Source organism: Gymnogyps californianus, chromosome 7 (genome assembly GCF_018139145.2).
Source record: "Gymnogyps californianus isolate 813 chromosome 7, ASM1813914v2, whole genome shotgun sequence".
Taxonomy (NCBI): domain Eukaryota; kingdom Metazoa; phylum Chordata; class Aves; order Accipitriformes; family Cathartidae; genus Gymnogyps; species Gymnogyps californianus.
The window spans coordinates 8,717,603-8,732,204 of record NC_059477.1 but is presented as its reverse complement, the minus strand read 5'-3'; the positions used below and the strand labels follow the sequence as shown (position 1 = coordinate 8,732,204).

Genomic DNA, 14,602 nt, shown 5'->3' with positions numbered 1-14,602 from the left:
TGCCACTATATCTGATTAGTATTTATTTTAAGATTAGAGATCTGGTTTGGGTCATTCTTTCCTGACGGTAGCAGTACATTGTTTACTGCAGTGGCAGCGTTCAGCCAGTTCAGTAGACATTGTAGGAGAGAAGGAGGGTCTCGACTACAGAGATCCCCCAGTGGGAACTGAGTATTCAAATCCACCCTCTCCTGGGCAACTCTGCATCTCATTGGCATGGAAAGAGTGCCAGTCCCCAGCCACCCACCCCGCATCTCCCCCACTGGCTTCTGCTTGTTCCCAAGGCCAGCAGAACACACAGCTGTCAGGAATTTATGAAACGAGTGGACACGTACACAGGACTGAAAATCTGACCTGCTGTTATGGAAATCTTGGGTTCTTTGCACAACAGAGAATTAAGCCTGTTTCCATTCCCAGAGCTTCTGGTGCTGTTTTTGATTTAGAAATTGCACTTCCTAATTTATAAAGGTCAGGAGGTCAGTGTTGTTATTGTACTATCTTTCCCATAAGCTGCCTTGCTGTGCCTCTTTAGGTTTTGCCATTGTGAACAAAACCACTTCATACTGTTACTTTTCCAGCTCCCAAGATATCACCCATGACTGTTTTAACTACTCAGAAAGTGGAGGAAAGATTTTCCTTTGGAAGAGTAATGACATTTCAAAATGACTAATTGCTTTACATATACCATCTCCAGATCTCCGAGAACTTTATCAACTGTCACATTTGCGTTAAGCAAATGGGAAACTACAACATAAAGAAGAGAGACTATTTTCTAAAAATACAAAATAAAGATATGAGCAGAATCCTCGTCCTGATCCAGTGCCATATTGAATGAATTACAGTTTATGGAGGTTGTCACGTACCTCAAATTTGGTCCTCACCAGCCAAATGAAAAACTCACCATTAGTCCTCAGAAACATAACTGGCATTCCCGTCAAACTCTTGGTACCTTTGGAACCAGAGCTGTGCCACCACAGAGTGAAACAGTAAATCCTTTTGAAGCTTTATGCTGCTGATTCGTTAGTCCTCTACCAATGTCCAGATAGTGCAGATCACCAGATTCAGACCTTCTACACTTTTGGCTGCACTTCTGAAGAAAAAAAAAAAAAAAAAAAAAAAAGACATTTCTTAAATACAGGCACAGTGTAGAACAAATTTCTGAGGATGCATTTAATTAACATTCTTATAGTGGTTAACATCTCTAAAAATTTGCATGAGTACAATCTACAGAGAGCTGTACTACTGTTGATGTTTATGTTCCGAGCTACATCAGGCATTGCAATGCAAAAGCTATCAACAAACTAACAGATTTCACTGACTGATACAAAAAATTTCAATACAAATGGTAATTGAGTTTTTGCCCCACACCTGTTCTTCTCAGTAAGCAGAATTCCTTCTGTTTTCATGATTCAAGGTCACTGCCTTAGGGAAACAACAAAAAAAGAAGGATCTTGCCTGATGCTTTCTATCAGTGCTGCTCTATTGCTTTTTAGCCTGGGGTGACCTCAAGATGAAATTTTATAGTAGCCTTCTGCGGGTGCATGCATGCACATTTGCCTGGGTGCGATACAGATTTCAGAGAACAGTACGATACAAAACAAGCACTCTGTAGGTTATTAATTATGAAAAAAATACTGACAAGCATATTTACTTGTTCCACCTTGCAAAACAGAATAAAAGATCATTCCCTTTTAAACAGCCTTGCAGCTTTCTCTTACACACCCTTCACATGCACAGCCAAGTGGCAAGGTGTCTGGCTCTGGGACCTGGCAGCTGGAAAGCAAAAGACCTGCTGAGGGCTACTGCATGGGTGCAGCAATGCACAACAGCACCTTGAAATGTTAGCAGAAAAAGCAGCAGCAAATTTGCCGCATGTTGCAACAGGTTGTCACACGATATAGCATTGTTGCGAGACCTTTGTACTATTTTATAGTCACCTTCTGTTGTAAAATGGCGAAAAGTGTGTGTGTGTTATGCTACTACTGCATGTCACTGTTAATGACAAAGAAAGATCATGGAAAGGTTTATGAACTTCTACTGGGATAGATCCCGACTGCCCTCAAAGTTAGAGCTGGCCCTGCTCTCTGTGTTAGCAGCTGCCTCCAAAGCACACACCCCCTCCCGCCACCCCAGACTCCTGGCTGCCACAGGGGTCACGCGCTTCCACAGAACCAACTGCAAGGGCACACATCCTCAAGAAGTGTCAAGAAAATGGAAGTTGCATGATATATTTGCTAAGAATTTATAACAACTACACTGTATAGTCTAAAAACTGACACCAGGGGATGTTACCATAAAAAAGTTTTGGATGTCAGTACCTCTCATTTAAAATAAAGTCTCACAAATTATGTCATAGTAAAGCCTGAGAGTACCTACCTCTCAGTGCAGATGATATTATGATACAAATAAACCACTAGTTACAGCATTATTTTTGTTTGTGATGAGGTAGCTACGCAGACCCCAGAGAACCTGCCATCCAGTAACTTAGCAAACTATGTAAAGTGACACACGATCTGAACATGACTCTGCAAATAGAGTTGGAGCATACAGGCATTATTCAACATACTCGCCATAGGCTCATGATAAAGAAAAGTATGAACAAGCTTACTTAGCTATGCCCTGTAGTACAAGGTGTATGAATGTTAAGTGCAAACTTATGGCACCATCCTTTTAGTGATCAGAGGATTTTTGAATTTTAGCTTAAAGCAGCTTTCTAATGAAGATGAACAGAGAGCATTCAAAATTTTGACAATGGATTTTGGTCATATTCTTTTTTGTTAACCTGTGAATAAAATGTCATGTAGGCGAAAAAACAACATATATTTAAATCAAACATCTCCTATATGCGAGCACAGGAAGAGGGGGGAATGGGGTCTTCCTTTTTTTTTTTTTTTAAACTTTTTCAAAGTTAGAATGAGGTGTCTTTTCAGAGCTTTTCTTTAAAACCTTATTGAAACACTGTTTTCAAATAAATGACAGGAAAATTCAACTCATCAGTATCTTTGGAAAGCTGCAAAGCTGTCAGCAGCAATACTTTAATATTCATGAGATGTTTCTAATGTGGTACTTATAAAAGTACACAAGTAGTGTGGATTGCAATTTCTGCTAGGCAAAGAGTAAAAAATAATTGAAACCATAAGAATTCAAAGAATTTGACCTTGAATAACTTCTAATGTTATCAATCTAACAATGTGCACTAGTTTTCCTTTGGACCTAGTGCATTGGCTATTTTGGAATACAATGAGCAAGTCAGTTTTAATCTATTCATGCAGAGCTAATAACCCCTCAAAAGGGAAAAATAGCTATTAGTCCTTCCCAGAAACACTGCATCTGGTTCTTTCTGGAACTGATATTGAGGTCTGATATTCTGATAGGTTTCAAGCTGAAAGGAAATTTTGAAAGTTCTTTTTAGAATAAATCAGAAGTCCAAAACACATAGATGCTCATTATGCAAGTGTTAAAGTAGACACGAATTACATTTATAGACACATCGAAGTCTTTTTAATGAACTGAATAGTGGAAAGGAAGCATAAACAACCAAGAATCTTGCTCTATATTCTTTTTCTGTGGAAAAGTCAGGCAAAAATGGCACACGAAAGAAAGAATATTCTCTCACTGTAGAGTTATTCCCACTACTTCAGGAATGGCTGTGGGAAACGATGTTGGATGTAGAAGAAAATGAGAAGAAACTGCATTCTGCAATTTTTAAATGCAGTGTATTCTTTTCAATGAGCTAAATAACACATAAGCCAGACCCCTGAATACGTCAAACACAGTATAAACATCACTGCCCTGTGGTGTCAATACTAAGAGACTTACCACATTCCTTACCATTGAATCACTTTTGACTTCCCAAAAGTTACACTTACTGTATCTAGGCTGGCTTGATCTCCTTGGGAATCCAGGTTCAAACCCATCCAAATCGTGCCTTGCCAGGCATAAAAAAGTTTTTTTTAAAAATTACTATCAATTTGTCTCCAGAGCGCATCTACTAGGAGGTAGAAATAGGACCCCTATACATATTGCCTTATTTCCAACAGTAGGAATCTGTGGCCACGTCTAAAAGACAAGGCTCCCAACAACATTTGGACGGCATATATGCCTGCCATCTTCACTTACTGCATTTTCTTTTTTTGAGCTTCTGATCTGGTTCTCACTCTAATTACACATCATTTGATTAACAACGAGCACTGCTAGCATCTGGAGTCAAGTTGGACAAGAGGAAAAACCCCAACAATGAGGTTTAAGATGAGCTATTCAGACCTGTGATAGCTGAAGAGCCTGCTCTCCAAACCCCTCACCCCCTGTCCCCAGAGGGCTATAAAGCAACCCTACAGTCAGCCAGCAAGGCACAATCTAGACACTTTGCATCAACTGTTTGGCTGACCCTGCAGTCTCTCAGCTATCTTGAGGGAATCAAGAGCTAGAAGCTGCTCTTTTAACATTTCAGAGTTTCACAGTCTTCACACTGATGAATTTTTTTTTTTTAACTGCTTAACACAGTAATAAATCTGTGCTTCCTTGTGTGCTGCTATTTCACTGCAAGTATATTTGTAGCATGAACAGAAAAGCCTTCCCTAAAGAGCTTACAATATTTCTTCTTTGCCTTTTACTTTGACAATTAGGTCAAATTCAAATTAATCACTTAAGTTTAATATTTTCAGTGTTAATTTCAGATATAAGAAATATCTGTGGTTTTAAGGACATCTTTTCATTTTTAAGCCATAAGTATTGTAAAATGGTCTTCATGTGTGAGATTGTAAGATAAGTATTGTAAAATGCCCCTCTCATGATATATTCACACATTAATACAAATATTTTAAATATTTTCGCTAGTGATCTTTATCTTCAGACAGCTCTATTTCCATGAAAGCATGTTTGTCTGCAGTGAGTTACCATCTAACCCCTGTTGAGTGAACGGGGCAGTTCTGCCTTTTTGTTCTCCCTTCAAACATGACTAATGATAACCATCAAAACAATTACCTGTCAAAACAGGTAACTGTAAAAACATACAGAGAGCATCAGCTATTCAAGGAGCGAACTATCAAGGTGTGTAGGATGGGTATTCCTGGAGCGACCAGGAAAAGGGATGCAGCGACTACGAGACTCAGGTTTTGGTAGGAACCAGACCAGGCAGTTATGCAGGCAGAGGCTGACATTTGAGCCACAGACTCTGTGAATGGCAGAAAACTACGACCTCAGCTCACACTAGGACAGAGCAGAAATGCAGAAGGGCTGACACCGCAGCCCCGCCAGCCCACCTGGAGCCTTTTTACTCTGTGAGCGGAGAGGCACGGTGGGAGCACGCAGGAGGGCAGGAGCAGCTCTGCTGCTGTCTCCTGTCTCCAAACTCATGGGGCAAAGCCAGCAACAACAGAGCAGCAGATTTTCTTTAGCACATAACAATCTCCACCCATTGAAATGAGCAGGAGTCAGACATTTTGACAAATTAATACATGAAATATATAATGTCTGAAATAAATTAATGTAAGGACTGATCCATTTGTGCTCCAGAACACACTCTAGAACGAGATAACCCTGCAACAAAAAAACTTCATGGATCTTTAGCCTTTGCAATTTAGTGCATCCAGAATTTTAGGGATGTGCAAGTTTTGAGCTTTTAAAAATTTTCTTAATAAAAAGACCTTGGAAATTAGTGTGGTTTTTAATTCCATTGATTTTTATAATGATAAAATTATATATTTGAATATAAGGCAAATAACTTGTTTTCTTAATGAACCGGCCAATAACAGTTCTATTTCTCTGCAACCTTGTGAGCCTATTTATATAATGTTTTTAGCATATTATCTTGGACCAGATCTTTTTTCTTAATTGTCTTTGACTCATCTACCTGAACCTAAAATTCCTTATCTGAAAACATTAACTCCCATCCTGCTTATCCTAATGACACAAACCAACTTTTTAAAAAAATGCAGCTTCTTTAAGGTGTACCTGTCCCTTCTGCTTTGTAAAAATCTTTTTATACATAATATATTTTAAAACAATATGTTTTTATATAATGTATTTTATTATAAACTGGCCTTGCTTTTCAAAGGTTTTGTCTGTTTCATGAGATGACTGCCTCAGAAAGCATATTTGGATGTCCAAGTTATTTTCACAGTTGTTAGTTATCCACTCCCCAATCTCTGTGTACTTTGGGAAGTACAGGGCCTGGACAGAGTCATAGCTATTCAGCTGAGATTTTGAAAAGCAAAAGAACCGCCCACAAAATGACCAGCCAGTTACTTCCAACATTGCTAAAGCAGAAGCAGAGAGGTATTGATCTGTCTGCTAACCTTTCACCGATCCACTCATACAAGCAAATTTCAGGCATGTCTAGGAATAAAATGACCTTACAGTGAATCTGTTTTTCTGCATATCATCTTCCTGAAGGACACATGTTTATTTAAAACCTGCTTCAATGGTTTTGGAAAACTTATGGCCAATGTCTTGACTGAAAAACTGCCTGGAGACCTCTTTTATAGGGCGTGTATTTTTTGCAACATTTCTTCATAAATTTATCAAGACCAGAAATAATGTGTGTAAACTCAGGGATTACTCTAACTCACCTGGATAAATTGGTATTTTTGGTGCTGCAGACATATGCATAGGTGGTAATGTGGAGAAACTTTTATGTTATACAATAGGTTGACATCAGTTCATCTGAAAACCTTAAATTAATACATTGATTGATTAGTTACTGAGTGCCTAACTAAAATCAGGGTGAAAGCAGGTTAGGAATTTGCATCAGGGTTGAATGTCTTTGAATTCTCAACTTTGAAAATCCCTCTGATGATCAGAACATACAACGCTGAGCACTAATTACGTAGGGGAGTGTTTGCAAAAGCTGTTGCGCATTTCTCTGGAATGTTTGGATTGCAGTTCCTTTATCCAGGCCACATCTGCCTTTTCCATTCTGGGCTGAGTTTTTCACCTCTACCCTGTTCACTGTCCTGCACTGTTTTATTTCTGTCTTCAATGTTCCTATTTTTTATTTTCTATTCAGATAACACAAGCAAAAATGTAAATGATATTTTTTTAAGAAAATACTACTAACGCACCATTTCTTGCAACCTTTTCAATAAAAATATCCCTGGTATTTTCTAATTGGAAAGTTTCAGACTATGGTTGACTGAGTTTTCTGAGCCAGTTAAAAAATCCAGGTAACTAGATATCTACATTGCATCTGCAAAATTAGCTTCTGCCTATGCTGACATATATAAAATCATGATTTTGTTTACTATGCTTAAAAATTCTTTTTTCCTAAAAACACCCGTAGTAGTATCTGGACATAACGTTAGTCATAACTCCTCAGTTTTTGGTTTCATTCTTCATCACTTTGGTCTTCCCTAATACTATAATCTTCAACTGGCCAAGCATCTTTTTTCTTACAAAACATTTCACTGTCTTCCTCTACAGTGTTAGTTATCAAATGCCCTTTTAGTACCCTTACCTAGCTCATTAAAAACCACTTCCCAGGCTTTTTTCCTAGCTTCTGTGAAATTAAGCAAAAGAGCAATGTTTAGACACAACTCTTTCTGCGTGTCTACAAAAGTTTCCACTAACGCTCCTCTCTCTTGTGGAAGCCTTAATGTCAGAGAAGCACAAAAGTTTTATAAAAATCACACAAAAGCTCTCACAAAAGTTAAGACATTTCTCTTAAAGCATTTTTTTTCTTTTTCTGGAAGAAGTGAAAAATATTTTCTTCTTGATCTCTGTGTTAAATAATAGACATTTTGTTATTGTACACAGCATCTCTTTTACTTTCACATCTACTGAAAGTATCATCAAAGCCCCTGTATAGTCAGCAAAACTGTAGACTTCATCAAAGAAAATAATTCAAAGTTTATAAAGTCCCATGAAAATTGATACATATGGCAAGCTTGCTGTAAATTCAGTTGGGAAGACTGTGTAGAAAAAAATTTGAATCTTCAGTGTTCTCTTTATCCGATACTGAGGCTTCAGTGTTTACTTTACATCAGTCTGTGTTTACAGTGGGTTTGTGGACATTAGATTAGATAGCAATAAGATCTGTAAAAGCCTGGGAAAAAATGAAGAGTTGACTTCTTATTTCTAGAAAACACTTAAACTGTCAGTAACTTTCGATATTGTAATGACTACTAAATGTACGTTATAAATAAGGTGAGGCAAACAAGTTTCAGCTGTTTCAGCTGCCCAACAAAATAAATCAGTTCAGAATGAATCACTTTGGGTTTTTTGTGTGGGGGGTTTTTTCCCCCCCAGCTATAGGGTATTCTTTTTAAGGCACTCACATCCAGAAGAGCTTCCGCCCCTTTCCCCAGAGCCTGAAAAAAATGGACTAGAATTTGCGGTTTGATGTCCTAGATTTATGTCCTATCTCAAATATAAAAAAGACATTTTTATTATTATAACTAATATATTAGAAGATCAAAGTTCAAAATTACTTTCTTGATTCAGTGGAATGATTTGAACTAAGTCTCCTGCTTTCTGGGTAAACATCCTTCAAGGTGAACATGGTATTTTGAAGTAAGTACCTCTTGTTCCTGTTGTCAAATCTGTTTCACTTGCTCTCATGGAGACCAAGCAATCAAGGCAACCTAGAAATTAGTGTTAGGAGAGGCTGTGGGCAACTGAATTAAAATTTTAACTGTTTGTGGAAATACTGTGTTTATATATGCCGCAAACAATTACTTCTGTGTATAAAGTATATTTTAGCATAAACATCTTTTGACATCTAATGTGTTTTCTAACCATGTGTAGAAACTGTGTTCAATTCTGTAACTGTGCTTTATATAATTATGCATTTATGCTGGGGCTTTTTTTCTCCAAGGCTTTTACAATAGTTAAAGAGAACTGAAATATAAGATACAAGGTGTTAACAGTACACAATATGTGTCCATGTTAGGCAACTGATTTGGTGGATAAACAGCAAAACTTAGAAGACAGCAGTTTCTCAGGTCTTATATCCTGATTCTTGAAACAAGAAAAAGTTGCTCAGAATCCCCAAACAAAGACACTGAACAGTTATTTAGAGAACTTACAGTGTTTTCTCCGTTTTGGAACAGATCAGTTGCAGTTTGTTTGCAAATGCCTTAAAAGATGCAGGAAAGATGAAAGAGCAGACCCTGGATATCTATGCAGATATTAATATACCAAAGCATAGCAGCAGAAACTTTGGACCTACTATGTACATCCAACTAGGAAAGACATTAATCTTTGATTATCTAGAAGCCTTATGCCCAAAAGGATTTTAAGTAGCAGAGCAAACTACCATTTTTATGATAGCACTGATAGATCTTCTGAAGATCCTTAACTACCTTGTACCTTGCTGCACTGATGAAAGGTTTACCGGAGCCTGGTTTCAAGGACTGAATCTCATTAAGATTCCACTGACAGGAACACAATAATTGTAAATCAGTCAAAATCCAGAAAGCATCAGCCCTTGTGCAGGAAAAGGGAGCTGAATCAGGATTGAGATAGTGTGGAAGATGGCCCATAGAGCCTCATCACCACATTGTTACGACTTCTTGAAGACAAGAAAAGCTCTGGTCTGGGGACTATGTCAATAAAGGCAAAGCTCTGCTAAAAAAACCCAACCAACCAAAAAAAAAAGAAAAACCTGCCCAAAACCAACCAAACAAAAAAACCCACAAATGAGAAAACTTTGTGTTTCTGAACAGTTTAAATTGTTCATTTTACCCTTTACCCTGTTCTACCACCTAGAGAGTGAACTATGAAAGTTTTGGTGCAAATGAATTTGATGAGCAATTGAAGAATAAGCGTCAAAAAATTTTTTTTCAGTTTCAACGTAATTTTAAGCCAAAAATACTGGTTGTGGTCTCAGTCTGAAAGAACATGCAAAGTCTCCCAGTCTTTATACTGGCTAAGGTGAACAAGACATGCAGAATCTGCAAATGAGAGGCCTTTCTCCACAGAATTTTTGTCTAAACTGGTAAAACCTGCTTCGCTTTGTACATGGCACAAAATGCCAATAGTCAAAGAATTAAAAACTGCACTGTAGTGCACAATCATGCAGTGACAGATGGGTAAACTAGATGACTTACATGGCACAAAATGCCAATAGTCAAAGAATTAAAAACTGCACCGTAGTGCACAATCATGCACTGACAGATGGGTAAACTAGATGACCTAATAAGCCCTTTCCACTTCTAGTCTCCAAGATTATGTGAGTATACTCAAGAGAGTAATCTTTTTATTAAAATGCCAGCTGAAGATGAGCTTGTTTGGAAAACTATCAGTTTTTGTAAAAGAGAGGAATAATTCTCCTTGCAGGCTTGTGAGCTGTTGACACAGCATTTGATGGCATCCAGAGTAGTAGGCAATGTCTACAGGCAGGCCAAACCAGAGAGCTGTTTTGACTACAGCATTCAGCAAACCTAATAAATATTTCCCCCCTATATGCCAGGGATGGAACAACGGAGAACAGCATGACACATCAACTTTTTCAGTTTTCAGTAATCTGGGTAACATTTTGTAACGGTTCAGGTAATATTTGATACAAATTAAATGCTCTCCTTCACTTGTCTACTTTTACTAGAAATTTAGACTTTTAGCATACTGTTACATGTGAAGACCAGTCAAAATAATCCTTTGCTAAACTACTTGCCAAATTCTATTAAAATGTTTCTTTCTGCACCTCTTTGTAGCATACTAACAAGATGAAAATGAAAAAGTGTCAGAAGACCTTACAGGGATTTGTGGACTATTTAGTTTTGGAGTGTAAAATCAAATTAAGCTATCTGGTTACATTTAGCCGAATTGTTTTACTGGAGCTCTTGAGCAACTGTACTATTCCGACTGACATCTCTACTCAGGACGGCTGCTGGTCGTGTTCTCATTGCCTGGGTTAGAATCCACCGATTTAATAATTTCAGGAACTACTACATGGCAGATGCAAGTCTGTTTCTTGCACGGTACATATTTTGCTCCTCAAAAGAGATGTGCCTTCCTGGGAAATTGGCTAATGTTTACGTTGGATGATTTTCATTGCAAATAAGTGATGTGGAAATCTTTGTTAAATGATTTTGAAATTTTGTTAGATAAAATTCCTTCAGTCTTTCTGTGTCCCCTGCTTTCTGAGTAGTCCCAACCACTACCATGTGCTGATGTGAGCTGGCTAATACTTAAGGAAGGCTCTGCCTGGCACGTATCTCTATGTGAAGTGGAAACACAGCACTTGAGTGAAAGCAATGAAAGTTTGCTGGACATGAGCAGGCCAGAGAAAGATGTGAACAGTGTTACCACACCTTAAGAATGATAATCAGTTTTCAGGTAAACATGCTCTAATTCAGTCAGACTTTGTGCCATAGATGTTTTGTTTCTCTGAAGACTTCCTACCTGCTTCCTACCTGGACTGCACGGCTGTTGAGGAAATAGTGCAACTGTTTTTGTTCCGAATGTCCAGAGTTTTACTAAAATGGGATCCTTAAAAACTGCTTGTGTCCAGTATATTCCACTGATAATACTTCCACTTTCTACTGCCTATGTAGTACTTGAAATATGAACTGAATGTAGTGGTACTCCAAGGTACAACAGTCAGAAGTCTGATCTTTCCTCAGACTGGGCAAGAAAAGAGCTACTAATATTAGGTACGCTAGAGCTCATTCTGTACATGATTTGGCTCAAATGGAGTGAATAAATTATGAGGCATTACCATTTCCAGTTCCTCCTTGCTACTTTTTTTCACAATACTGTAAACCAAAATTCCGATAGCATTTTTCACATGCAAGCTTTATGACATTCAATTACAACACCATATGCTGCTGGCAAGAACAATAATCTTCACCAGAGACAATGAATGGGTTCCTCTTTTTTTGCAGATCCTAACACACAACTGCCTGGGTTTTTTTATTTCTGTGCCATCATTGGGCCCTGTGGCACAGATTCTGGATTGGAAGATGTCTATGTAAAGCCAGTCTTCTCAGATGGGGCCATTCTGCAGCTGTGAGCAGCTATGGATGATGATAATGCACAGTGTGGAAGTGTCCTCTATACAGACTAAGGGGTGGGTTTTCAACATTGAATACCACAAAGGAAGCAGCTGCTGCTGCTTGGTTTGGCAAGAAACACTTTTACTAACTTAAAAGATTTCTAAAAGATGTTGATTTAGAAATCAAGACTCAAAGTTTCAAAGTAATAAGACTATGTTACAAACTCACGTATCCTATAAATATAAGCAGTTAAATTAAGGCTGCTCTTCTTGAATTTAAGGCAACATGATGTGGTCTTAAAGGATTGTAGTTCTTAGACCACATGTTTTCTTACGGGATGTGAGTTGCTACCTAAGGGAAAACATATTTCCTGATGGCGTGGGTAGCATTAGATTTTATACTGAACCTTTTGTAAAGCTCTGTGTCATAGAAGCCAGTAAAAAAACATACAACTCTTGCTAGATAGTACTACTCCTTGAATTGGTGTTGCTTTCTTTGTTAGAGAATAATTCTCCACAAGGATGGTCAAGGAATAAGATTTTCGTAAATGTATGTTTTACACCAGAGACCATCTCCCTATTTATTTATGGTCACTTAGGATGTAAGAGTTGTTTATAAAACAGACACAGGTATTCACTGTGTATCTTCATATTCACACTTCATAGTCCACGAATCAGGAATTAAAAGTAAATAAACATTGTTACACATTATTACATGGGTACTTATGTATCCAAATCTCCATAATAGGGTAAAAAGACATGAACTAATCCAATATTAGTGATACTGCAAAACATTAAACTGAGTATGAGCATAACAGAAAATGAAAGGAGATACCTTGTCTCACTTCTGATGCTTGACTCCACACAGCATTACAGTAGATGTGGGTAGGTTGGGAGTAGATTTAAGCAACTCTAAACCAGAGGTGACAGTGAAATGGCAACTTGACAATGGGAGAAGAGAATATGTAACCAGCAGGGAACATCAGACTATGCAAAACCCATTCCCTTAAAAAACAGCTGTTGTCACAACTTAGTATTAACTAGTCATAAGGCTTATGTCAGTCTATCAAAAGAAATGGACCTAATTTTAAAACACAGACATGACAAACAACAAAAATAGCCAATTCAGTGTCTTCTCCTCAGGCAGATTAGATAAAAGTTTTAAAGCAAAATGTACCCATCAGCTAATTGGTAAGGAAACAGAATAGGACTCTTAACTAACTCAGAAAACAAAGAGATCTACAAGCGGTTGACTACTAGTTTAACTACTTTTTGGAGCAGGATTACTCTACTGTGAAAACTGCAGGGGCTTAACGCTTCCATATTCTCAACTACACATCATTTAACCAAAGACTTGGTTAGAAACGAAGAAAACAAATAAAGCAAATCATCATTAACCTTGTACAGAATGACAAAGAGTATGAAATTGGTCTATTCAGTAAGTTAAAAGAACAGGCTGAAAAGCTTTTCTGAATGACAGCCTTTGGAATGAATTAAAATAACATACTGTGCATATTTATGTGGTCTGTGTCTCGTGCTCTCTGTCTCCATAGCAAATTTCTTCTGCTGTTGGCTTCTATGCAGGCAAACTACTTCTTCATGTCCTAAGCTGATGACACAAAGACATTATTAAAAATGAATCTCCCCTTTTCTCTAAGAGAAAGAGCTTCAATTTTATTCTGTTTTAACATTCTGATTTCTGCAAATTCCTGTAATTGTGAAAAACAATACTATGTGTTATTCCTATGTAAGCACACTGAAAACAGTAACAGCAACCTTTTAAATGCCCTGGTCTTGTTCTTGTCACTGTTAACTGTGAGGTACACAAAGCCCTACAAAACCTATGAACTTAGTGCATGTTTTATTTCTGGAATCATAGATATACGGTTACTACATTATATACTTATGTATCCTCTATAGTATATAAATAATTTCCTTTATTCCCTCCCCATTTCCCTCCCAGTATTCCCTGAAATAATCTGCTGTCATAAGACTGATTTCAATTTTAAGAACTCAGTAGTGAGAGGGACTGCTTCACTGTGCTTCAGACAGACATCCAAAATCTTGAATGCTTTTTGTTGTAATAACTATTGATTATTTATTTATATTTTCATGTAGTCCTATAGTTGCCCAATGAGGTTATTAACACTTGTAAATTTAAATGAGCTGTAAATACTAGATGCCTGGAGATTTACAAGAGAAATCACCTGATTCATAAATATTTCTAGCCATTTAAGACTAACACACAGACTGGCATTCTCAGTGGGGCCTTATTTCATGAAGAAACAAACATAACAGGGAATCTACGTCACAGATAAGAAAATTGTCACTCTCCTAGGCAAAACATCTTTGTAAATATGTGATGCGATATGTCCAGCTCATGCATTATGTTAAGAGATGTTTCTACAGAATTATCAGGCAGTTGCGATTTAGCACCGAGTTAATTAGTCTGACTGCTGGTTCACTACTCCATACCCCACATTCTTTCCTTCATTGAATGTGTTACATGGTCAGAAACATATTTAACTTCACTTAACACTGCCCTTTTAATGATGAACCACTGTGTATCAGGGATTTTTCTGCAAAATACAGTATGCACTTAGAACAAGAACATTATTTTCGCTATATTGGATCAGACTAAAGGCCCTTTTAGGCCCATATTCCAGTTAG

At 37.6% G+C, this 14,602-nt stretch overlaps 1 long non-coding RNA gene across 1 annotated transcript in view; it reads right to left on the bottom strand.

The window, feature by feature from the left end:
- Positions 1 to 811: 811 nt before the first annotated feature.
- LOC127018609 (uncharacterized) overlaps positions 812 to 14,602 on the bottom strand; it is an 87,964-nt gene continuing 74,173 nt past the window's right edge. Inside the window, exons 4-5 of the long non-coding RNA XR_007766780.1 lie at positions 13,440 to 13,541; positions 812 to 1,090 (exon numbers count right to left, since the gene is read on the bottom strand). This is a non-coding gene — a long non-coding RNA (uncharacterized LOC127018609). The remainder of the gene's footprint in view (positions 1,091 to 13,439; positions 13,542 to 14,602) is intronic.